Here is a 27,004-nt window from a genome sequence, read left to right on the forward strand (position 1 = left end):
GGTGGACACAATATTGCAGTGTACATTGAATTGAGATCTGTGTCACAGATTTAGTTGCTGATGTAGTGTAGAGTCGGAGTACTGTTTTGTACTTTTATGCACAGCACTATGCTGTCTGGAATACCTAGGTTCCAAGTAGGCGCTGCATTCATTGTTAGGAGCTAGAGGGTGAGGGCACATATGGGGATGGTTGCATTGGCTCATTAGATCGTTTATAATAGTTGAACCTGAGGTTCTGATATTGCAGTTGTGAGGGATCAGAAATGCGAGACTGACACAAAGTTGTATTTTTCTCAATTTCTGCCATTTATTAAAATGAATTAATGTACCGACTAATTACAGAACCATAACAATAACAACTGTACCTTTTCTCTTAATATTATTAGTTCACGCTGACTATCTCCAAATTCAAAAACATGTGAAAGATAATGACCTATTAGGCCTTCATCAGTCCGGTTTCAGACCTATACAAAGCACTGAAACCGCTCTCCTAGACCTTAAAATCCAGATGGACGAAACTAAAGACAAAGGCAAGCTGGCCATTCTCTTACTATTAGACCTCTCAGCAGCGTTTGATCTTGTCGACCATCAGATCCTGACCAAACATCTAAACTCAGCTGCAGCCTTCTCACCAAATGCCGCCAGCTAGATCCAATCTTTCCTCTCAAACGGAACAACCAGGGTTTTCACCCCCTCAGCGTCCGCTCTACCGGTACCAATCCATTGTGGAGTCCCTCAAGGATCATGTGTATCACCAATGCTATGCAACATTTTCAATAAGATCCTCTTTGACAGTCTTGACAACCTGGGTGTCACCTACACAAATTATGCTGATGATACCCAGGTGTCATGATTCATGCCCCTCATGTCCCCAGCACTCCAAGATGTCAGGCTGGAGCCAGGCCACGATCACCTACATGGCCCTCAAGGGCCTCTCCATCCCTCCAAAGACCCACTTGGAGTCAGACTTGAAACTTGTGGCACCAGACTCACTCACTCCCATAGGATAACATTGGGGATTGGACTTGTAGTGCATTGATGGAGACAAGAGGGATGTCCCCACATATTTCGGTTCCCAGAACTGCATGTGCGGTCTAGTCTTTTGGGTGTGGTTCAGCCCAGAGACACCTGGGATACCCAGAGACTATTTAAGCCACACCCAGGCTGAGAAACATGCTTTGCGTTTTCTGCACCTGCAGCGTGACACTACTGTGTTCGGATCGATCTCTAGTAGGCCTGAATCTTTCTTCTGCGCTCAGCTCCTGCAAGAACAAGAACACCGTTAGGAACAGCCTTACCTTGCGGCGCTTCTGCCCATCATTCATTGCTCCTTCTGTTCTGCGGGCATCTTCGGCGGTGTCATTCCCATCCCGGCACGCTGCTTCCTAAGGGAAAAGAACAGAAAAAAGGCATTAGTAAGCATTCTGCAAATCTTTGCTTATTTTTAACTACTGTACGAGCTTCAAACGCTTACCTGAATCCCAGCCGCTCTGGGGGAACTCTGTCTCCGGAACTTCTCATCCATCTGCAAGAGGGAAAAGACACTCCAGGTTAGTGTGGAAACATCTAGCGGCGCCGTATACCACGCTTACCCACCGCATTTGTTCTTCATAACCGGCATCCACGCTGAAAACGTTGCGGCACCTAAAAGACACAGAAAAAGAACTCAGTTCAATACAAATACGAAAGGGGTGCATTGTGCATTGCGCTCTCACTCACCTTCAAAGCTACTCATCTCAGCAGCAAGCCGCCATCCACGGACGCCGGCCATCATCTAAGGAAGGAAAAGAACGAAGTTAGAGAACTGTTCAAAAGACACTTACCTGTCGGACTCTTGCCAGTGAAGTAACTAGACAGCAACGAGCCTGCATCAATCAACGCGCCCCTGCGTGGAAAGCAGGACGGAGAGCACACTATCCAAGAAAACAAGGTGAGCTGTGGATCAAAGGGAAGGGTTGGACCCCGGGGAAGAAGGGGTTCAAGCACACAGAGACAATAGGGAGTTAAACTCTACCAATCCTGTGTTTCAGTCTCCAGTCGAATAGCCTCCAGGGAAGGGTTTGAGGTCGTAAGAGGTCTGAACAGGCTGAGTGACGTCCCCGTGGATACCAGGTGAGCGTTACACCAGGTCCTCATCACGCTCTCTGGTTTCTATGATAATGGGCCTCATTACACGGAAGGCGGTGAGCCATGGCGCTATTAGCGCCATGGCTCATGCCGGTAAAATACCGGCACCGCCTTGGCGGAAAGGGGATTTACCGCCCCATTCCAAGGTTGGAGGGGCGGTAAATCCCCCTTCCGCCATTGCCCTTCCCCATTCCCAATTCTGTCCTATAGGGCTCTATGGGAATGGGGAAGGCGCTAATTACGGCACCGCAATTTTGCGGTGCCATAATTAGCTCCGAGGTCCCTTAGCGGGTTGGTTTTTAACGCCTGCAAAAAGCAGGCGTTAAAGCACCAACCCGCTAAGGGACCTCGTAGTAAGGCGGTAATGGTTAACGGTCACCGTTACCATTAACGGTGGCCGTTAACCATTACCGCCTTCCGTGTAATGAGGCCCCATGACTCAAAAATAATAAATGATATATACCTGGAGATACAAGCCTGGATGGCTGCCCACAGCCTTTGTCTTAAGGACGACAAGACTGAACTTCTGATCGTCGGTTCACAACCGTGTCTAAACAATCTGGACAAACGCTACAAGGCCTTCAATTTTGTTGGGAATACCATCAAAGTTGCCAGCGAGGTAAAAACGCCAGGGGTTTACTTAGACCCCACTCTATCTCTCAAAAATTAAGTGAACGCCACAGCCTCAACTACAGCTTACATTAAACAACTGATAAATGCCTGCAAACGCTATTTATCGACCAACAGTTGCATTATGCTAGCCAGAGCACTTATCCTCTCTAAACTGGATTATTGCTACACCTTATTCCTTGGCTCCTCAGCACAGAATCTAAATATATTGCAAGTACTTCAGAATAATGCCCTAAAATCAGCATTGAATATCCCACGCTCTAGTCACATCTCAGCCTTTAGACAGGATGCACTTTGGCTACCTGTGCGTGACCGAATCACCTTACGTTTGCTTGTCATTACGCACAAATGCCTCTCAAACACGGCTCCAAAATACTTGACAGACAAGTTCTCAAGGACTCAGTCACAAAGACCCACCAGGTCACCCTATCTGAATCGACCTCATCATCCCGAAATACATACTAAACACTGCAGGAGGTTCCGGTTTCCCAGTGTTAGTGTCCAAATGCTGGAATTCACTCCCCTCAGCCATTCTAGCAGAATCTTCCTTCTGGGCCTTCAGAGCCAAAGTGAAAACCTGGCTTTTCGCTCAGTGACCATCCTAACACAGTTGCCTCCCAAGGTCTCACTTCACTCACGTAGCACACTGTATATAATGGTATTGATCTTTCTCTTATTGTCTTACCAGGCATGTCTTGACTCTGATCTGTAACAAGATCAGAGTCACGATAGACAAGTTCTCTCTAATCCTTCTTTTACATTATTTGTCATGATATCATGCATCCAGAATCCTGGTTGGATTATAATTTTGCAAGTCTGTTTTATCATATATTATATCTATGTAACATGCTGTATATTGCAATTATGTAATAACTGTATTGTAAGTTGGAAACCTGCTGTGTACTCAAGTAAAAGCGCCCAGATACCCCTGGGTTAGGTGCGCTATATAAGTAAATAAACTAAACTAAACTAAGAAGGCTGAGATAAGCGCCTATCTTTTCCTATCCTAACGAGGATGTTCCTACCTAGCAAACCAAAACTAAAGAAGGATGCCCTGGTGTCCACATGTATCTGACCCTCACACTAATACAAATAACAAAAGTGTACAAGGTAAATGTATCTGTCTTCAGTTCAACAAAACAGTGTAAAATTTCAAACTTAAAGTTCTTACAAAATCCTCCTTGCGTCTAGGGTTGGACTTCCTTCTCCTGGACCAATTCAGGAAAACCCTTGAAAAAGTTCAGATTCAACAAAGTTCTGTTCAGTTCCATTCAATGCGTCCTTCCACTTAGTAAAGTAAATGTCTCTTTCACAAAACACTTATTCAAAAACCAAAGCAGTTGCTTTCCACCACACAGTATCCTTCCCAGGATGCAGAGCAGATAATAAACCATCACAATTATTCTTCCAATGAAATACATTTGTCAGGTTAGCAGAGCAACAGTTTGTTGTGATGCAATAGCTTGTCAGGATGATAAAAGCTAATAGTTTCTTTCCATAACGCTTTTTTTTACCACAACCACACTTATTCAAGGCCACTGTTTCTTTCCTGGTTTACTCGCCTGCCAGTAACAACAAACTCCTATTAGTACAATTAGTCTCTTCTGTTAATGGCAATATTTGTTCCAAGGTTCCCCACACCAGTATTCCATTTGAGGAGGTTTTGAACAATGGTTGCCTATCTTTAGAGTCTCTTGACGTTTGGCAATATGGGTTACAGTTTTCCCCCAAACTGGTGTTTCTGGGAAGAAGAATTGTGCCCATGTTGCCATTTTGTCTCCCTGCTATAGTCTCTTGGCTGTTGACAACGTGGGTTACAGATTTCCCCATGTTGACATTTGTGGGATAAATTAACCCACTCAGCTGTGCTTTACTACATCACTTTGCTGCAGTGGTGCAAGAAACAGCAAAATGGCCGCGCTGACTCTTGTGTGTGCCAGGATCTCTAAACTGCGTTTTTGCAACAACCAGAAAATGGATGCCCCACCCTGCAACACACATTTCAGGTGGGGTGGAACAGAGTACTCACTGCAGGAGTGTGCTCTACAACATTTAACATGGAGAGAAGTGAAAGAGGCAGCATTACTTTGCTGAAAATCCAAAATGCCTCTTTAAAATGACACCTCTTTCAACCTTTAAACGTGCTGCTTGGCGCTAAACTCATCCAGTCCTCATGAACCACTGTGATTAAAAAGGCCCTGCAGTGCCCAGAATCATCCATTGTGTCTCAGACGAACCGGGCCTCATTTGAATGACAGCTCCTGTCAAAAGTATCTTTGAAAAATCAACCAGGGGCTTTGTTTTCATTTTACACGGGAAACGTGTCTATTTTCTTGCAAAAGTATCTAAATCAGCTCTTCAGAGAAAGACTCTAAACAGATGCCTGTGTAAATGTATCCATGCTGCAAAACAGCTCCAGCACTCAAGAAAAGAACTATAGCTGCATAAAGTGTGTATTTGCTGGAGATGAAAACCGAATTTAAAGAAATAGTAAAATATTATTTTTCTGACTGAAGAGAGAAAATCGCCTATGTAAAAGTAAATTGTTGTGGGAAGGCCTATTTACTTAGCAATGTAAAAGGATTTGTTGCTGGTAAAAGTACACCTATAAACTGTCTTGATTCCACAGGTTTAAGACAATATGTAAAACTCATAGGCTAAGTTGGCAAGCTAAAAAAAAAATAACTTGCTCTGCCAGTTGCTAGCCTTGAGAAAGGGTGAGACATCATAAACTTCTGGCACAGGAAAGCGCTAATTGCCAGCTTGAAAGACTTGGAATGCACCAGGAGAAAGAAACTTCACAAGCTCATCAGACATTCATCTTTGCTCCAGGCTGGGACAATATCAGGCTGAGACTCTCACCTGTCAAGTGAGAGGGGCAATAAAACCTTCAATCAAGAGAGAGGCCCCTCATCATGCTTCAAAGGAAGTGACAATTGACAGCAGTTGGGACAAAAAGAAAAGAAAAACTGATCAAGTGACACTGGACTTCCTTTTGGTTTTAAAGGCTATTTTGTAACTGAACTTTAAAGACGTTTAACTTTGCAGCACGAATTAGGAAAAATATGAAAAGTTTGTAGTTCTAAATCTAATTGTATGCTCTTTCTTTGAAAACTTGGTACAACTCATTACTGCATAAGGAACATAAGTTATCAAAAATGACAGATTACGGGGAAAGTATTGATGTTGCAAACATAACATTTTGTACATACATCCCTGGGGTAAATGTGCATCTGTGTGCAAAATTGGTAATTTTAGTCCAAATCCTTCATGTTTAGAGTTACCAAAATGTGTCAGAAAGGCGAAACCGGTTCCTACAGACTTGGGGTTTGGATTGAAATATGACGCACAAAATATGTAACCTGTGTATCTGATTTTCTCAGAGGTTGCAACTGCATAAATATGTGTTTGTGGCTAAATTAGATTTTGGCTCCAATAGCTAAGGGAGGTTTCTAGACATTGTAAAAACCACCCCATAAACATGACATCCTTTTGCTGTGATCCAATCAGCGAAGAGCTTGGAGGATACTTCTACCTTGCCAAATCCTGTTATTAGAGGCAGGAGTAGTAAGCCTGCCCAGGTCATATATTTTAGTGATGTCATCTGGCATGATAAATAAGGGCCCTTGACAGCACACAGGGGACACACTGATTCCTGACTTTCTTACTGAATTCCTGCGTGGCGTCCGGTTCCTGAATTCTTCATCCTATTTGATCCCGATTCCAGATTTTCATTACAAAGCCACGGCCTATGGATTGATGACCTACTTTTCAGCTAGGCCTCAAATTCTAAAAAAATCCCCAAAAACCAAGGGAAGCACCCTGATCCATCCTGGTTTGCTGCTAGTAGATGCATGCTTGCTGCAAACTTAGTATCCAGTAACCAGAAGTGTCAGTCCAGTGCAGTCCGATGACCAGAACGGCCCAGATGATCCTGTCCCACCAGATTTGCCCAGCTGTCCTGTGCTAGACCGACCAGTGTGGTGACCAGAGCCCTTGACGGTCCACATCCTAAATTAAAGTGGACTGTAAGTATTAATAGGAATCATAGAAAACCATAGCATACCTTGCCTTGCCTTGTCCTATCCCAATCTCTAAACCATCCCATCATTACCTTAACAACTTGTAACATTGTCAGAATCGTTATTGCAATCCTGTCCTTGATGTATCGTGCTAAGCACCATTTCTTTAGTCATTTTTATCTTGTGTAAATCCTAAACTATCAATCCTATCTCGAGTGATCTGACTGGTTCCGTCAGGGTGGGCGCTGGGAATCTGGGGTTGAAGTCATGAATCAACTCTAGAGCTTACTGTGTCCCTCTTTGGTATTCTAGCCGGAATGCTCTAGTATAGAGTAAAACTTAGAGTAAAACTATTCTTATCCAAACTGAGTTTCTTTTCTGTTTTCACTACCCGATTTTTCTAAAAACACCTCTTATTCTACATTGCATATCTCCCTCAGTTTAATAGCTTGAGACCTCATTTCAATTCTGGATTATACCTAAAACCTCTAAGTCAGTGTATTTCACCCATTTTTATTGAAAACCGTTTGGTTAATTTTAGGCGGGAATCAACATTTTGCAAAGTGTTATTTTTATTCTAAATTATTTTCAACCTTCCATTCCAATTCAAATTGTGTATTTTTCCTTAAACTATTGCTTATGACTGCTAGTAACATTCCAATGTTGCTCCCATAGAAATGTGTACTGATTTAGGGATTTATGCACACTTTCAGTGTTTTATTCAGCCATTTTCAAGTGTCAGTTTATCATTGTAAGGTTTCAAATCAAATTGAGGAATATTGCATGGGGAAATTCTAACTTGAGTTCTATCTTTCCAAAAATTCAAAGTGTTCCTATTTCTCTGGTGTTTTCTATTTTGTGGTGCTAAAGAGTGAATTTAAGTGCATTACATACCTTCTTATTTGTAATTGTCACCATATTGGTGATTGCTGCCCCATATATTAAGAAGTATGTCTGATTTGAACTTTAAATAAATAAATATTACCTTTACCAACCAGCCTGATTCCTGGTCCATCGTGACCCGGGGTATTTGAAAAGGGGTGTGATATGAGTGGTGTATCTCTCAAATATTGAACCTACATATATAACAAAATGAGCATTTCGGTTGTGCGCTGCATACTAGGCTGAGACCAGGGTGTATCGCCTGATTGAAATCCTTAACACATTTCATAAAAGGAGAATTGGGCCCTTTTGCCTTTTAATTCTACTTGCTCAATATTCAAAATGATCTTGTACTAGTGAATGTTCTCCTCGGAGCGCCCCGGGGTTACCTGTTACTGCAGGCCAACTCACTGGCTCTTCTCAGCGTCCCTGCGTCACTACTAGCTTTTGCGGCAGACCCTCTGGGGATCAGCAATTTTGTTGACAACTCTCCTATACCTGCCTCCACCTGCATGGCCCTTCTTTTGAGCTCCACTGGCTCCATCGGGTCTCCGCATCCTCCAGCACCACTGAGTGACTTGCGTCTGGTTGGAAGAACGTCTCCCATGCAGCTAGGCTTTTCTCCCTGCTACGAACCACAACTCTGCATCCTGCTGTGCATACTCTGCAAAACCACATGCCTTCTCTTCGCGCGTTGGCTTCTGCTGGCGCTTGAGCTCCGGCTTCAGCTCCAACCGCTTCAATCTCTCTCCTGACTACTTCTGTCTCTGATACTCCTTCCCCTAGCTGTGACTCATTTTCAGGTTTAAATGTCCCACTCAGATGCCTTGGCTTCCAACAACTTGTTCTGCACATTCCCATTAGCAGTACCTTGTGATCCTCATTAACTCTGTGTCCCTCCTTCTCGTCTCCACAGGCATTATGAATCTTGAAGTCCATAGTGGAATGTAACCAGTATTTACATTGTTTGGCTTTACTTTACAATATGCGATCAGCGTTTAGGGGTAATAGAGGGATCATGAGTCAAAGGAGTTACAACTTTGTCCTGATTTGAGTCTCCTCCTATGTGATCTTCCCTCATAATACCACCCTGAGGGTCAGGATCAGATAGCGGCTGCCATCCCCTGGCCACATGATACGAGGCCCATACTTGGGTTTTAGTGATGATTTCACTGGATTCATCCCATAGCGGAGTTGAAGGAAGGGGGTGTGGATATCATCGCAGAGCCATCAAGAGTGAGGACGATTGTACACAGATAGTCTCTTAGGGCTGGGTTGAGGTAGGTGTCACGGGATGACACCCTGTAAAGAGAGGCACAGGACACCCAGGAAGGGTTTTGGGTGGTTGTGCCGAAGTAAGGTGGACAGATAAGTACACACACAGCTGAAAGTAATGAGAACGAAGAGTAGGCAAGTGTAGCAAGGAATAAGGTACAACAGAATGGATTCCCTCTAGGGGTGTATGCAGATATAGGAAAAGAGTATTCCACGGACCTTAGGAAAAACTCTAGCCTGCTGCACAGTTTGCTATAACAGAGGCCCATGCTGTTTGCTCATGGCTTGGAACAACAGCTATGGGTGTCTGTAACGTAGAAACGAGACAAGGGAAGGGTCAGAGGCTGCCTGATGGAAACCAACAGACAAGCTCTGTACAAAAGGGTCTACAAACAGTACAAGAGAAGATACTTACAGACAAATCCAGGAAAAGGAAGTTGATAGCAAACTAGCACAAGGAAATGAAGGGAAAGTTGAATAACGGGAATGGATAACAAAGGACGGTATGGAACAAGGTTGAGAGCTCAGAGGAGCAGGAAAGCAATGAGCACGCCCACAGGAGCAGGGCTGTAAGGTAGGGAGCCCAGAGGGAAAGGGCTTAGGGCAGTGGAGTAAAGCAGAGTGCACGGCACGGAGCCCAGAAGGGCCGGGCAGCAAGGAGTGAGCCCTGGGGGGCAGGGCCGCTGACCGTAGAAGGCTGCAGAGGACTGTAGAGGGCTGCTAGGCTGAGAACCCAGCGGACAAAGGCTGTAGGTAGTAAGCAGTGAAGCGTGATCGGCAGCAAGGTAGGAAGGCCCGAGTACAAGGGCTGTTGGCAGCGGAGAGAAGCAGGCTGCGCGGCAAGGAGCCAGAAGGACCGGCAGCAAGGTGTAAGCCCAGAGAAGTAGGGCCGCTGACTGTAGAAGGCTGCAGAGGACTGTAAGATGCAAGGTAGGGAGCCCAGAGGACAAGGACTGTAGGCAGCCGGAGTGAGGCAGGCTGTAGAGCAGAGAGCCCAGAGGACAAGGACTGTAGGCAGCCGGAGTGAGGCAGGCTGCAGAGCAGGGAGCCCAGAGGACAAGGGCTGTAGGCAGCCGGAGTGAGGCAGGCTGCAGAGCAAGGAGCCCAGAGGACAAGGACTGAAGGCAGCCGGAGTGAGGCAGGCTGCAGAGCAGGGAGCCCAGAGGACAAGGGCTGTAGGCAGCCGGAGTGAGGCAGGCTGCAGAGCAAGGAGCCTGAAAGACCAGGGCAGAAGGTAGCAGCTGAGCGTGATCGGCTGCAAGGCAGAAACCCGGAAGGACACAGGCAGAGGCTGGAAAGCAGCAGAGTGTGATCGGCTGCAAAGCAGAGAGCCCGGCAGGGCAAGGGCGGAGGCTGGAAGGCAGCAGAGCGTGATCAGCTGCAATGTAGAGAGCCCGGCAGGGCACTGGATCCAAAGCCGGAGTAAGGAGGAACCGCATACAAGATCCGTAGCTCGAAGCAACAAGGTGCCGGAAAGACTCCTAATGCAAGAGACTGAGCTCCTGCAGGCAGCAGCTTTTATACCGCCCAGCACAGAAGCAGGCTAATTGGTCGCACCTGGATCCGCACACCTGCAGACAATCGGCCTCCTCCCTCTCTGTTCCTGAGCTGGTGGAAGCAGAGCAGATCCCTAGGGCTTCTGGGGATTGTAGTTCCGAAGATGGCAAATAGGAATGGCCAGGAATAGATGGTTATAGCCAAGTGCATTGTGGTAAGTGTAGTTTGTTGGGAAAAATAGAAAAGCACCAAAGTCTCGCAAATGGGAAATAAGGTCCATATTGATCGTAAATGTATGCGCCCATGGCGCAGGCATGACAGTAGGCAGCTGGGGGAGGGGCTAAGGGGATGGGCTTTCTGGTGAGTTATTGATGGTAGTTTACAACAGTGGGTGGTGGTGCGGATTCCGAAAGTATGCATAAGGTACAATATACAGATTGCTATGATGTAGATGTATTTGGACAGTGCTTTGCATGGGAAGTGTGCAGACATGGACTTCCTGAGATGCTCTTAAGATGTATGTGGGGGTGTATCCCTATCTTTTGCGTGCGGTATATTGAAAATGATTTGCAGAGGGTTTGTCAGAGTTGAGGAAGAGTTCAAAGCCGGTGAGCTGCTACATGACAGAGCAGCCAATGAAACGAAAGGGTACTGGCCATGGCTAGAAAGCTGGAAAGCATATCCGATGATCTAGCCTGTGGGCAGTGAAGTACGTATCTAGAGTAAATAGGCAAGTTAGTATGCACTGAGTGAGAAGTCTGAGTGGGCGCTGGTGTGGGTGGTTAAAGGAGATTGGGGCAGAGAGCAGATTACTGAGTTTATGAATGATGGGATTGACTTTCACTGTGTGCCTTTTGATGTCAGTGGTGTCTTAAATGACCTTTAAAAATGTAATGCAAACATGACCTACAAGTGATGAGGCATCCACATATTTGGGTTGTGTTGGAGCTGGGTAAGGTCCCCGAACATGAGGCAGCTGCACTACATTCACACATTACTCTTGAGGAGATCCAGACCACCATCACATTGCTCCACTCTGGCAAGACACCTGAGCTGGATGGCCTAGGTATGAATTTTCCCAAACATGATGGGAACACAGCTGGCCCTAAGCTACTAGAAGTATAAAAGGGAGGCTGTGCAACAGGGTACGCAGTCAACCTCCATAGAGGGCGCAGAGATAAAATTGCATTTGAAATTCTGGTAGGAATTGGGCCAGGTGTGGGGCACACATACTACTATCGCTAATAAATGCAGATGCAAAAAACATGGCCAGAATAAAACCAAATTAATCAAATCCAGCATGTTGGTCCCAGCGTGCTTGCATCAATTGGGCTTTGTGTCTAGCCAGTGTATAACCTGAAACCTTAGAAGCTGGCATCAGTGATTTTGAGTGCACCCTGACTAGAAGGTGATTTTGGGTTGTGGGACTACCAGCTGGCGATTATGAGGAAGATGGGATTCAGCGAAAGTCCATCTGGGCTCATCAGGCTACTGTATGTTCACGAACCTTAAATGGTCTTACGGGATCAGGTCCAACTCCTTTCTTTTGCAACGAGGCCCTAGGCTGGGGTATTCATTGCCTCCCTTGAATATAGCGCTTTACAATGAAGGTTATATGCTCTATATCAGGAGCCCCAATGGTTCTTTACCAAATGTGTTAGACCTAATTGATCACATTGATGAATTTGCATGTTTACAGGTTAATTGGCACAACTCTGAAATGAAATATATCCGTGAATCCTGCACACATTTCGCCCCTGGGGACGTATCAGGATAACGGGTGGATTGTTAAAATACAATCATTTTGCTGTATAACATAGTCGGACTGACTGTTATACAGTGAAAACTTGAAGTGAGTTCCGCACCTTGGATAGCCGGTCCATGGTAGAAGATTGGCAGAATGCAATAACCAAGGGGCTGATTTTCCCCAAGCTCTTATATTTGTTTGACAGTACAGTCCACACTCCCCAGGCAGGATTGTATTAACTTGTGCATGGCTGTGTACAGGTAAAGTAGAAGTTTAAGTTATACTTTAGTGTTTTTGGAGTTCCATTAGATTTAACTGGCTAAGACCCCAGAGGCTTACGGAGTAGGATGGAGCAAGCCAGTCAGTACAGCACGTCCCAGGAGCACCAGAAGTTATCGACCTCACCAGCAGAGCTTCCAGGAACGTTTCAAATGGGATCTCCGTATGGTACAAGATGTCCCACACAAGAGCAGGCTAGGCCAGCCCAGCACCCTTCAGGAAAGCATCATTCATTGTTTTGGTCAACATTCATTTTTTTGGTCAGCAATTCAATCAAAGCAGGTCAGCCAAACTACAGAACACTCGGGCATATGTAGACATCTGTTGATTGGGAGGACTGGGGGACCCCCAAACACAGAAAGACCATTGTGGGGGCTAAACAAGCCTACGTAGGCAGTGCACCCTTTTTGGCAGCCTCTCATGGCCCAGAACAACAAAGGTCACAAAACAGAAAGGCCTCGGTGAAGGTCTTTTAAAATGCTTTAGTACCCACATGGTTACCATTTACAGGCAATTGCTACTACTGTGGTTAAAAAACAACTGACAAAGTGTAGCCAAAAGTAAATTACTTAGCTGCCACCAGCCTACTCCCCAACACACTTTCTGGGTGATAGGAATGACCTAGATACAAAATGATATGCTTGAAAATCATCCTTCCTTGGTAGCCATATCGGCTACATAGGGCAGCACAAACAAACTGAATTGGGTTGGCAGGGAGACTTCAGTAGAAATACATCGGACCAAAAATCAAAGAAAGCCAGCAAAATATCAGGGGCCTCACAAAGTTGGAAAAGGGAGCTCCAAAAATAAAATTCTGCCCTAACAAGTACCAATGGATTATTATGTGAAACTAAAAAGTTCAAATAAAAAGATATATTTTTTTTAAAGTGCAAATCCATAACCCTAGCACCATTCCTGACAAAGGTGTTCAAGGCGTCCTTCCAAACAAGCTCAGTACCAACACCGCTTAAGCAAGCTAGAGCAACTTTTGAAAAAAGAACCAACCCAGAGGTAATTGCAAATTATAGCCACTTAACCAATCTGCTATTCCTGGTTTAAATTCTGCAAATACTCACCATAGCAAAAAGGTCAATATCTTGCGTGACAAACGATTAGAATTCAAGCAAGTCGAAGTACCAAGCCAACCCCTATCTCTACATAAGAATCCCTCTTAAAAATGCTAAATAATGCAGTCTTATCCTCCTCGATCCATCTGCTGCTTACAACACACTAGATCATAAAATCCTTCTGGATAGACTTCACCAAAACCTGAAAATCGGGGGGAAAGTTATTACATGATCAACGCAGTTATAAGTAGGCAAATCTGTAACCTCTAATACCAGAACTCTATGGCTGGAATTTCTTCAAGCCTCTTCTCTCCCCCAGGGCTATTTAATACCTACATTAGCCATGTGGCAGAACTAATTAATAGCCTTACTGAATCAATGCAGATCTATGCGGACAGTGTCTGACTAATATTCAAGTCTAATCCCACTGGCACAAATAACAAGATTCCAACATGCATCTCAACAATCTGTAGTTGTATGGCAGATAAACAGTCTCAAAGTAGGGAAAAGCATCAGTGTTCTCAGTGTGGGGGGCCTGCAGATTGACCTAATGTTCATATGGCCAAAGACATTCAACTCAAAACGTAGCTTCCAATGAGTGAATAATCTCATTAAAAGTGTCCACTTGCAACTACACACAGTCCCAAAAAATCTGCCTTTCTGAACACTAATCACAAAGTAGAACCAGCCCTGGCACTTGTCCTGAGCAAGCTAGATTACAAAGCTCCCTATTCCTGGCACTTCATAAATACCGCCTGAAGCAGTTGCAACTGTTGCAAAATACGACAGCTAGGTGAATTTGTTTTCTTAATAAAGGCCCGGGATACTTAACAAATCAATCGCCACCAATCAGTCAGAATACTTTGGGTCGCCTCTGGTCAAAACCTGCAAGTGGTACTGGGAAGAAGAAAATATTTTACATGATATCCATCATTTCACAGCTCTGCGGAACATACATCACACCTGGATTAGGCTCATTATATAGATTTTTCTTTTCATTTATGAAATCCTCAAGTTCACATGCAGTTTGGAGTGTTGTAAGTTTATAAATTGGTAACAAATGCGTTCTAACTGCAGTGCCAACATAACTTGATGTATGTTTGAAGTTTTAAGAAAGATCCTGAAAACTATACACGTTTATAAAAAACTTTCCAAATAAAACATGAATTCATCAATTTATTCATTCACACCTGAACTAAGACGAGAACAACTTCAAGTGATTCAATAGAAAACTGGACAAAGAATACCTTTGAGATGGCCTCATTATGCCCCTGCCGGTCCGGAAACAAGAGTGGCGGTAAATCCGCTGCCACTGTTGTTTCTGGACTGGCTGATTCCTAGTTCTGCAGGCGGAAGGTGTCACTCCCGCCAGGTCAGACCTGGCGTGAGTAACACCCCCCGCCTGCAGGCGGAAATGGAAACACTGGCTCCGTCATAGATGGAACCAGTGTTTCGATTTTCTCCATCCCCATGGAGTTGGGACTCCATGGGCATGGGGATTTACGGAATTTCGCCTCCGAAATTACCGGCTCACTGGGGTTGTAAGGCCCCGGTAATTCCAGCAATCACGGAGGCGGAATGATATTCCGGGTCCGGCGGAAGCCTGCAGGTTTTTCCAGCACGGCTACCGCCGGACTCGTAAGGAGGCCCCACCTATCAGCTCCCTCATTGCTATGCAGTTTTCCTCGAGCATCCAGCCCTTTGAGCACTAAGTACGTTCCCAGAGAAATGCTTTTACCATGTTTGGCTTTCTCTAATGATTCCTTCATACCTTTTGATATAGTTTTAATTGTGATCCATGGTGAAGTACTGTTTTTTTTTTAACCTCCATTATTTTCATATGTAAACACCAAGAAGCGATTCAGATTGTTACTCTTGTTGTTTGATGGTTTTGCTGTATTTTTGACTAATTTTACCTTTTGTCGTCACCTCTAGGTGCCCTGAAGTGAATCACCTTTGTGCATAAAGGAATGGTAGTCAAAGAGCACACAGTCTCTGGAGATGTAAGTTCCCCCCATTTCGACCTTGGGTTGATGCAATGGCTTCCTTTTGTAGATATAAGGATGACCCAGTCTTTGTCAACTCTGGAATAACCTGGCACCACCACCCGTAGTGCCTTACATTGTCTGAACGTGGGTCAGGTGTTACTCTTTATTATCTTTTCCGATCATGTTGGTCCCTGGGGTGTCAGGCTTAAGACCTTGTTGGAGTGCTCGAGATACAGCCTGACTGCTGCTCCTCCACCAACTAGGAGCCTCTCCAGGGGTTTGAGTCCAGACCAGCACTCTCTTGCTGTTTCTCTTCTTCAGCAGTACTTCCTACTTTTCACAGACCCCTTTCTGGTCCTAGTCTTCTCCTTCTTCCTCCTTTCCTGCTTCTTGTTTTTTGCCTCCACAGGGTTCTGCCACACTCTAAACTGCTATACTTGTTACACTTTTACTTCTCTATCTCACTCTTGCTTTTTTCCCCCTGTTAACATTCTCTCCTCTTCCTCTCTAGAATTCAACTCTCGATCTTCCGTCTCCTTTTCTATAGTATTCCACTCCTCCTCTGCTGTCTTGATGCTCTCTTCCTCCAACCTCATCTGTTTCCCCCTCCTCCTCCTCCAGCAGTGCTCCTCCTTCTTGCTATTGTCCACTTGCTCTCTACTTGATATTATCTCCTTATCTTCCTAAATACCCTTTCTCCACTCGATTTTATCTGCTCCACCCTTCTCCCTAATGCTCCTCCTCACATTCTTTCTTTAATCTACATCCCTATTCCTGCTAATTGTTTCTATTCACCGCCTCCATTTCTGCTCCAATCTCCCTGCACCTTACCTCCCGACCATTCGTCCAGGACTGTCCTTCACCTCAAACTCCCACCTCACACACAACACAGTCACTCTTGCACCCTATTATAGTCATGTGGAATTTCCTGCATAGTGCCTATTACTTGCTGGGTCTCAGGTGGGTCAATGTTCTAAGCATGCGTGTTGGTTGACTCACAGGTGGTAAAACTACAAAAATGTCATCTGATACTACTTTGCTAGGAGGCCCAAGGGTGGAACTGCTACTCCTGATAATGTCATTGGTATCCAACATCTTGGATTGCATTCTGTGCTGCTGCTACCTGTGAAAAGTCCTTCTCTGTTTTGGTGATTGGTCAATGATTGATTTTTTTTGTTCACGCAGGGCTCTGTGAATGCTGTGGAGCTGGCCCACAAAGGATTCATACACTTGTGCAGAACCCCGTGAACATCGGCAGAGTTGGGTCCATGAGGGTGCAGACAAAGTAAAGTGGCAGACCTGTGTCTTGCTGAAACCAGTCATCTGCATTCATGCTTTGGGCTCGGCGGACATCAGTGGTAGCAGTTCCGCAGCCTGTCTAGGTCTGATGATCAAATCTCCTCAGTTTTCCAGACATGGTTTCCATTTCAGTAGTAACATCTAGTTTTTCTTTATTTACACAAGTGTCTTTCTTTCCAGGGGAAACAGCAAGGCTGCTCTGCTACTTGACTTCCTTCCCAGTGGACATAGTAAAGCCTCTCTGATATGCACATGGGACTTCCTTAACCGTGAGCAAGGGGCAATAGGAACCTGCAAGGTGATTCAAGGTTGGACTCCTTCCCTGCCACATGGGGGTCCCTGCCTGACTCTGCCAGCCCCTGGGGGTCCGAAGGGAGGCTGTATATGCCACTGGGTCTACCTTGCGATCCTGATGCATGGTCTTGCCACTTCCTACCACACCACTAGGGACGGTCAATTGACCTGTTGGAAGTTGGCCTTCCAGGAGGGGTTACTTTCGTGGCTTGCCACCTTCCATGTCTGTCCAGCTATTGTCAGCCAGGTTTCATTAGGATTCTTGGAAGGGGTCATTCCCATGGTGCTGGAGATTGCCTGGAGATATTTGAGGATCTCGGGAGGAGAATGTCTCGGGAAAATAGCCCAGGGGCAACATGCTCACCTTGGAAGCAAGACAACACAGAGCCCAACGGGTTCGATCCCCGGGCCCGTGCTTAGAAACCTCTGGGTATTAAGCATGTTATAAATAACCTATCATATCATATCCATTGACCCCCTCCAGGGCCAACATCCCAGTGCGGGAGGAGGCTCTAGGCTCCCAAGATTAACCCATTTCCATCATCCAGTCCCCATTATGGGGCTTCATCACAGAACCTTGAACTGTGGTGCAGTGGACAAAGCGTAAACATTCAGTTCTGTGAAGCTCTATGAAATGGGGCATGTTAAAGGGGATACCAAAAATAATTCCCAATGTGGACAGTTTCGCACCAATCTTGCGAGGGATGTAGGCATCCGGTCCGACACCTATGCTTTAATCAGTGTGACAAAGACTCCATCTAGTAAATTAGAGTAAGTAAAAAAAAAAAAGGGCTTGACATGGGGTTCACAAACACTTTGAAAACCCACATTCAAATCGGAACCTAGTCTTGTGATTGATGTATTCCACATTAAAAATGTCAAGTCTGGTAGCCATCTTGGGTTCGCAACCATATCCATAAACTTTGTGCTGAAAAAAAGACCAGCAAGCGTATATCCGCAAAAATGAAGAAATATTCCACTTTTAAGAAAACAATGCAGCATGTGCTTGCTAACCCCATGGTAAGGCTATACACATTATTGCATTGACCTTCAAAGTTAGGGTGACCCATGGTATCTAGACCTTTGTGATCATATGTTCGACTTGGTCCTTGCCTATAGGGTCATTGTACCTGGGCCGTACGTAATTCTCTTTTCAGAACAAATCATCACACTGAGTGTTCCTCACGCCAAAACTCCATTCCAGAGGAGCCTAGCTTCTTCAGTGCCTTACCCTCAGGTGCTGGGTGCTGTGGGCAAAACCTCACTCCTCCTTTAAGTGACCCTAATTAATCTTCGTTGCTTAGTCATGTCTTGACAGTTGCCATTGGTTTCAAATGAGCCTGAAGGGTATAGGGGCTCATAGACCACATATTGGAAACTCTTTCAGCTTCTCATCTGGCTTTCAGTCTTACCCCTAACTGGGAATTTCCGTATCTGGTGCTGTGCCCCTACCTGTCCACCTTATATCATTCACAACAGTCTATCGCTAACTCCCCTTTTCAGAAGCTTCACTGATCTGCCTGCCCTCTTCAGATGTAGCATCCACCGAGCTCTCATAGCGCCATGCCACAGTAATTGAGGATACCAACCTTTTAGTTATGTGCTTTCTCTCTCACGGACAGATTTTGCCCTCCTCTCACTCCAGCCCAGGGCACTCTTACCCCAAACATAATTGTAGGAAGCCATTGGCATGATCAGTTTACTGCAGATTGTAGTGGAAAATTGGAAAAGAAGGCCCACTTAATTCCGGGGGATTGATGAACACTTTATTAGTCAAAGCAGTAAGAAAACAAATGACCAATGGCACCACAAGACTTCGGCGCAAGTGAACCCCCTGCCTCATGGGTCCAGTTATCTTATACTCCCAGGATTACATGGGTGCCAACGGAAGGGGTGGCCTCAATCTTGGCAAGGTCACGCCTTGTGATTTATTGCTGACTGAGGCAAAGACCTTCTTGTACAGTGTTTTGATGCTAGCTGCATTCGGCAGTGCTTGTGAGTGTTATCGGTAAGCAGCACAGTGAAACACATTTCTTCAAGGTAACTATCAGTGCTTAAAGTGGGCCGGGGCCGGGCCCCGGCAGTCTCGAAAAAGTGGGACTGAGCCGGGGCCCTGCCGGGGCCCCCGTCCTACCGCAACATTGGCGGGAATCGCGGGATGCATTATCCCGTCGTGGCTGCAGCCGCGACGGGAGATGCGCCTGCAATGAAGTCAGGCATGCTGACGGAAGTGGCAGCCAGCCACAGCGACGCTGTGACTAGCTGCCACTTCCGTCAGTCATAGTAACTGCATTTGGTGACCCCTTGCGCGAGAGGTCACCAGAGGCAGTTACTGTCCCTTTGTTTCCCAAGGTTGCCTTTAACCCTCGGCGAACCTGGGGATTCCTCGACATTTTTCGAGGTTTATGAAAGATGGCTTTGAAAGTACACATTTCAAGCGATCTTTTATAAAGCTTTGCCGACGGACAATTTTGTCCGTAGTCAAAGCTTTATAAAAGATGGCTTGAATTGTGTACTTTCAAAGCCATCTTTTATAAACCCGAAATGATTAAAAGGCTGGCCTGAAAACTAGTCAAACCCTAGGGTATGCACACAAATATATATAAATGTTATCTATTTGTGTGCGTACCTTACTATGGTTTGTGTACTTTGCAAGCCATCTTTTATAAACGTAGAAATATGTTACATATTTCTATGTTTAGAAAAGATGGCTTGCATAGTAAGTAAACAAACCATACTAAGGTACACACACAAATATATAACATTTATATATATATATGTGTGTGTATACCCTACGATTTGCGTACTTTTTAGGCCAGACCCCTCCCCCAAGCCACGCCCCCAAATGAGGGCCCCCCGTCGATTTCTTACCCCACTTAAAGCCCTGGTAACTATACTCTCTAACGCTTCACATCTTGCCTCGAAGCAGGCGCGAGGCCTTGTAATATGACAACATCCACCTGCTAAAGCCACCTCAGACTAATATGCAAGGGCAGAAAACGCGCTTAACTATGCCAGAACGGATACATGTTAGAAGCGTGAACAGTGAAGGCGAGCATTCTTTAATAAAGGGTGAAGCGCTTCTCGAGCAGCGACATGCGCAGTGAGGTTCGGTGTGCAGCCACGATCTGTGGTTTAACATGGCGTAGGATGAGCAGAATATACTGTTACATAATGGCGGAGTATCAGGGAGTACATGCCTTATTTACTTTTTTCCTCCATAATATACATCAGGAAAACAATCCATTCACCCTATTCCGGGCTCTTCTGTACAGTAAAAATAGTACAAACACCAGGAAATTTGTTTAATTCAAATATCCCATCCAAAATAATAAAGGAATCCTAGTTATTGTAGAGGCCAAATTTTCCCAGTGCGCCATTGGCCGCCTTGGATTTGTTCTTATCTGTTCTGAAGATATTTAGCACACGAAACTGCTAGAGGGTGAAAGGTCATGCCCGACATAGAATCAGTTATCTTTGAGGGTTTTTCCTTAGAAAAACAAGAATGTTGGATGATAAAGATTAATGCTCGTAAACAAAGAAACATTTCCTAGAATTGATCACTGGTTTATCTTTGTGGGGTTACATAATAATTCTTCCATGGTCTGAAGCGGTCCATCTGACTAGATAGAAAAGCATTTCTTGCTGCCCAATTATGTGGAGAAATGTTGCTGCAATATTTAAAGTCTAAAACTACATCTTAAGGTCTTGGGTCAAAAACGGTTCACTGACCTTTGTCAATGACCTTGACTTCTTTTTTTAAAGAAATTCACCAACGCTGTTGTACTTGTAGGGCAGGAGAACATGCCACTGAAACTTTCCCTTCAGCGTGTACTCCATTGCTTGTCTGTGCTTTTTCATTGCCATTTTTTGTCATGGGATGTTTTTTGCTTGTTTCATATGATTGAAACAATAGTTCCTTTTAAAAGAATTCTATTTTTTAATGTTATTCATTTGATTTATTTAACAGAATATTTTTGGTCTCACTAAATGTGAGTCCGTGTGAATTTCTTTTTCCTTCACTCTCCAAACTTTTGATATGCATGTTTAAAAAAGGGTAAAAAAGTCACATTTATTCGGAAAAGAAATCCATTAACAAGCAGTAAATATAATGACTAAAACAACCTATTAACCCTCAACGTAAGATAAAATACAAAACAACTTCAAGTAAAAAGAGCAAAAAGACCCAAATTGCATTACTGCTACTTCAGGAAAGTCCTCTTTCTAGTTATTACTTCCAGAGCATCCTTAATAAAAATGAGCTGTGTCAGTTTAAAATTTCACACCATTACTGTGCATAAAAAGAGCCATAGCATCCGGGCATGTTGTAATAATATTCTCAATATATTGCGGCCTGAGCCACTGTTTTCCTAACTTGGTCAGGAAGTGACAGATTATTAAACCATTTGTCAAATCTTCAGGTTAGCCCATACCCACAGGCATACCTTCTCCAGACCCAGCCATGGCAACTTTGTTCTGAGAGCTAACACGTTTAACCTGGCCAATGATACATATCTGCGGCGCTCTGCAGATTTAATCTTGGCTCCAGACGGGGTCGGTCTGGATCATTTACAGATTGATATTGATATTTTATTTGTATCGTGCTCGTACACAAGTGTTTCAGAGCGCGACAAGGCAAGGGCGGGAACAAGGGAGACACAAAAACAACGATCTTACTAGGCCCAGTGACATTGAGAACGTGCAAGTGCATGGGGGAGGAAGAAGGGGAAAGTGCAAGGGAGGGGAGAAGGAGGAGAGTGCAGAGCAAGGATAAATAAATAAAACAAAAATAAATAAAAACTAAATAAATAATAAGAGCAAAAAGTAGTGGCAGTGCATCCAGCAGGTGGCAAGTGCTAGGTATAAGGCAACAGACAGGGTGTGCCAGATGAGTGCAGATGGGAAAATAGTGTTGTAGAGAGGGCCATTTCAAATCTGCTGCCCTTTTTTAAAGATTGATCTTGTGCTAGGCATCCGATAGATCAGCAAGTGCTACTGTGTGCCCCAATTCCCATTGTTTCATTAGTTATTCCACTATTATACCAGCTTTTATGATCTTTGCTGGCAAAACGCAGGCACTCTCCCTATTCTAAAAGCCTTCACTGAGCCTGGAGGGTTATATTAATGAGCCCCAGCTCATGTCGCAAAACATCACCCGGAGCACTAGGGGGGAGACCTGTGATCCTCCGAAGACCTGAGTTCTGGAGGCTTTCCAAGCATCCACAGGAAGATGCCTCCAAAAACTCTGCACCATAGAGGATAGCCATGTTCATTTTGGCCTCCATCACATGGAGACACTTATACAGGCATTTCCCCCCAAATTGGTAAACCCATATTTGCATTCTTTGCATCTTTGCCACCACATTTCTATTGCTTCTCCAGTTCCCCCTCACCCCATTGGAGAAAATCAATCCCAGAACCTGTATTCAACCACCACCTTAATTAATGAGTTATCCAGGGTCCATTTAGACTTCAACTTTCCTGTACTAAAAACCAGCATCTTTGTTTTAAGGAGGTTCACTTTAAGAGCGTGCTCCAAGAGGGCGCTAGAGAGCCATCCAAGATGGCTGCCTCCTAGAGAGCTCCGTGTGGCTCTCCATTAATCCTGCGACATCCTTCCCTCTGCGGTGTTCATTTCTCCCGCAAACACAGACTGGAGCCTTCAGGAGACACCGAACAACATTTTAAGCCCGATATTGTCTTTGGCGGCGAAGCGGCGGCCGAGTCCCGGCCAGGCAGCAGGCCTGCGGTTCGCGCCGGCGGTGAGCCTGGGACGGAGGAAGGAACGAGAAAGAGGCGCAAAGGCTCCCCTTCGAAGCTCGAGCGGCGGCGCTGATGTGTCACCCGACACCCAGAACCTGCAGAGATCCGTGGAGTTGAAGAGCTGGGCCGCGTCAAGCAGCGGGTAGACGTGCGCGCCGGTGGCGCCAAGAGACACACAGTCTCCGTCCCTGCAACGGCCCAGCCGACGCCCAAGAAGCAGTACGACAAGCGGTGGTGCTCTCGCCGAGCACCCAGGTAGGAGCTCCCCCCAGCGTGCGCAAGCTACCTTCCCGATCCCCGTCAAATCCCTCGGTGAATGAAGGAGGCATAGCAGGGTACGCCTCGCCAGCAACCGTCTCCAACGCCCAACCGGCTGCGTCCCTCCAATACGAAGAGCGCGCTTGACCGGCTCCGAACAACCGGGGATATCGCCACCATCACCCGCGGCCACAGTGAAAGCCACAGCGAACAGCCCATTTGGCCAAGGCCAATACAATCAAATCCCAAGGCCGCCGATTTGCAGAGCCCAGTTCAGAGACCCTCTGCGCCCCATAGCATAATTCGGCAAGCAGAGGAGACCCAGACCGACAAGATCACCATTAGGAGGTTGGCTACGATACAGGGCCTAACGTGCCACGACTCCTTACACTGCAGCTCGGCAAACACTCGACGGCTCACGCCCAGAATATCGGCAGCCAGAGGAACACAGCGATCCCGTCTGAAAACCTCAAAAGTCGCCTCCCCCCACGAGAACAGCACTAACCAAAGTAACTCTGGTGGTCCCAACCCCCGAGCCAACCACAGTCCCAAGGATCACTGCCGTAAAGAGAAAGGACGGCTTGTGCAGGCCCTACAGAATCAGGGGGGAAAAACCGCCTCACGAGGAATTCACTCCAAACCACCCCCAAATAGCAGCCCAGCGCAGACCCGGCAGCTGCCCCAGCGCAACACCACAACGAAACCAATAGACGCCACTCAAATACCAGTGTTTGGCCCACAGTTACCAGTCTGCCCCATTGCTGAGTGCCCAGAAGCAGAAGAAAGTTTAATATGGGGAAATTAGACAAATCCCAAAAGAAACTGAACTTTGAGTCTGGCTCCACCAGCAAACCGCACTCCGAGGCGAGCGGAGTAGTGTCACCAACACCCACTACGTCCCCGCCAGAAGAACAACTACCATGTTTCGATATCAGAGAAATCCTGATGGACCTCAAAGCGGGAATCGGCGACTTGGGCAGTAAACTCGACAACCTATCATCGAAAGTAGACCTGCTCCAACATCGCCTCGACAAGCACGCCGACAGGCTAGACACGGTGGAGCAACGAGTATCCGACCTGGATGACGGCGCAACAGGCCTTGCCACACGAGTCACCGCCCTCGAGTCCCAGATGAAGTCTGTCAATGCCAAGAATGAAGACTTAGAAGGACGCTCACGAAGGAATAATATCAGAATCATCGGAATCAGAGAACAACAACTCCAAACGAAAATGGAGGACCATGTCGAACAGATTTGCATAGACCTTTTCGGGAAAGAGATCCTCTCCAAATTGTTCGTAGTCGAACGAGCCCACAGAATTCCGAGCGCCAAACCAATCCCAGGCGCAAGTCCACGGCCGATTATTGCAAAACTATTAAATTATAAAGATAGAGATGCGATACTCAAGGCTGCCAGAGAAAAAGGGAAAATTCAATATGACGGAGACCCAATTCAATTTTTCCCAGATTTCTCCCCTACCGTTCAAACACTGAGGCGCTCCTTCACGACAGTTAAGAGAAGGCTGCAAGACAATCAAATACAATACTCAATGCTCTACCCAGCAAAGCTTCGCATTCAACACGATGGGAAAGCACTCTTCTTCCACACGCCTGAGGAAGCCAGCGATTACCTGGATCACGCCGGCTACAGATCCGCCGCTAATAACTCCAGACCGCAGCGTGAACACCAAAGACGCAGAGAACCGCCATAACGTTCAACCCAGACACCCAAGGAAACAGAATCCATATCCTAGGTAACAAGACATAAACCTAATACCGCAGAGACTAACTCCTAGTGTAAAGGAGAGCCACCCTTCCCTCTCGGGAGGCACAAGTGCCCCAAGCACAGCAACCTCTTCAGTTTAGTTATGAAAAGGGAACCTTGCGGGTCAGTTGGGGGTTACCCGCGTGTGGGAGGGAAGTCACAGTTACCATACCACCTCCAGTTGAGGTGTACATCCTCACCCCTGTTTAGCCGTAGGAAACGGCCAAGTTTTGCGCCACCAGTTCCACGCCATCCTCCGACCCTGAGCCCCCTCCGCTCACCACCACCTCTATCTCACCGTCCATCCATTGAACCTCCAAGCAGGACCAAAAGGAACAAAAAACGAATCAAAATGGTCCCCGATCAGTTCTATTCAAAATCATAACCTGGAATATAAGAGGAGGCAACATCCCATCCAAAACCAGAAAAATCCTCCAGTACCTTAGAAGACATGAAGTCGACGTTGCCATGCTTCAAGAAACTCACTTACTCCCGGAGAAGGATCACCAGTGGGCCAAGAGCTGGGGGTGCCATAGATATTTTTCATCGTACTCATCTTACTCCAGAGGAGTCGCGATCTTAATACACAAAAGGATCAGCTTTCGGCTTGTCCACACCACAAAAGACACCGAAGGGAGAACTCTTCTGGTGAGCGGCATTATAGCAGGTCAGAGAATCACCTTTGTTAACTCCTACGCACCGAACATAGACGGCCCCGACAACTTCGGCTGGGTACTTTCCCGTCTACCATCTCATGAACCAGCGACTATAATCTGGGGCGGAGATATGAATACAGTGATGGATCCGGTGAGAGACAGATCTAGAGCAACCCCGCAATCTCCATCCAAAGCCAGCCTCCAAATAAAAGAAATCTGCAAAGCATTCAATCTGAAAGACGCATGGAGAACGTCTAAAGGGGAGCTGCGCGAATATACTTTCCACTCTGCCGTACACAACTCGAGTTCCAGGATCGACTATCTGTTCATCTCTGTGAACGGCCCATGGACAGGCGACCCATGTGATATCCATCCAAGAACTCTCTCAGACCACTCCCCGGTGACTCTCGTACTAAACCCAGCATGCCCCAACCCCCCTCTACAGCGGTGGCGCTTCAAAACCGGCTCGATGCGAGACGAGGTGTTCGCTGCCGAACTAAGAGAAGAGATTGCGGTGTTCCTCGAAGTCAACACAGGTTCTGTAGCCTCACCCAGCACACTGTGGGAAACTCTAAAGTGTTTCGTCAGAGGGGTCTGCCACGCTAAAGAAAATGGCATATTGAAACTTATACGACGGGAGCTGACAATTTGTGAAGGGAAACTAAAACAACTCGAACTTCAGCGCGTGAGCGCAACCAACCCGAACATACCAGTCGCTCTGAGAGAAGAGCTACAAAAATTCAATAGCGCAGCAGATCGAGAAGTGAAATTTCTAAACCGCAACAGCCTAATCAGACAATACGGCGAGGGTCAAAGACCGGGCGCCCTCCTGGCAAACCTGGTCAAGGCACACAATAAACTAGCGCCAATTGAAAGGATTCAGACCAGGCAGGGACACTTCGTCCACACTGATGAAGACATAGCAGAGGAATTCAGGCTTTTCTATCAAGACCTATACAGCAACAGCCACAACAACGACCCACAAGTCTCGTTGGAATACCTCGAAGACGCAGAGTTATACTGGGTCGAGCACTCCCTGCGGGAACCACTGAACGACCTAATCACACAAGAGGAGATCACAGAAGCCATCAAATCCCTCCCTAGCTCAAAAGCTCCTGGCCCAGATGGCCTAACAGGAGAGTTTTACAAAGCCTTCGCCACCACCCTCGCCCCCCTCATGGCGACAGTATATGCCGAAGCACTAGAAAAGGAGACTCTCCCCCATTCCTCCCGTGAGGCCAACGTCATCCTCCTGCATAAACCAGGCAAGCCACCAGAGGATTGTGCGTCGTACAGGCCCATCTCCCTCCTCAACCTCGACAACAAAATACTCGCAAAAGTGCTCGCCAACAGGCTACTACCATTGATGCCCACCCTCGTCCTAGCAGACCAGGCAGGCTTCATTCCTGGCCGCAACACGACCTTCGGCATCAGGAGGCTGTTCAGCGTCATTGAAG

At 46.1% G+C, this 27,004-nt stretch overlaps 1 protein-coding gene across 2 annotated transcripts in view; it reads left to right on the plus strand.

Moving 5' to 3' along the window:
• The window catches only part of GPR68 (G protein-coupled receptor 68), a 462,761-nt gene that overhangs the window by 422,716 nt on the left and 13,041 nt on the right, over positions 1–27,004 (plus strand). For both annotated transcript variants that reach the window (XM_069637442.1, XM_069637441.1), the window contains 2 exons: positions 15,462–15,529; positions 16,700–16,896. The gene's annotated coding sequence lies outside the window, so the exon portion shown is untranslated. The remainder of the gene's footprint in view (positions 1–15,461; positions 15,530–16,699; positions 16,897–27,004) is intronic.

This window comes from Ambystoma mexicanum, chromosome 14 (genome assembly GCF_040938575.1).
Source record: "Ambystoma mexicanum isolate Mex_15411 chromosome 14, UKY_AmexF1_1, whole genome shotgun sequence".
NCBI lineage: Eukaryota > Metazoa > Chordata > Amphibia > Caudata > Ambystomatidae > Ambystoma > Ambystoma mexicanum.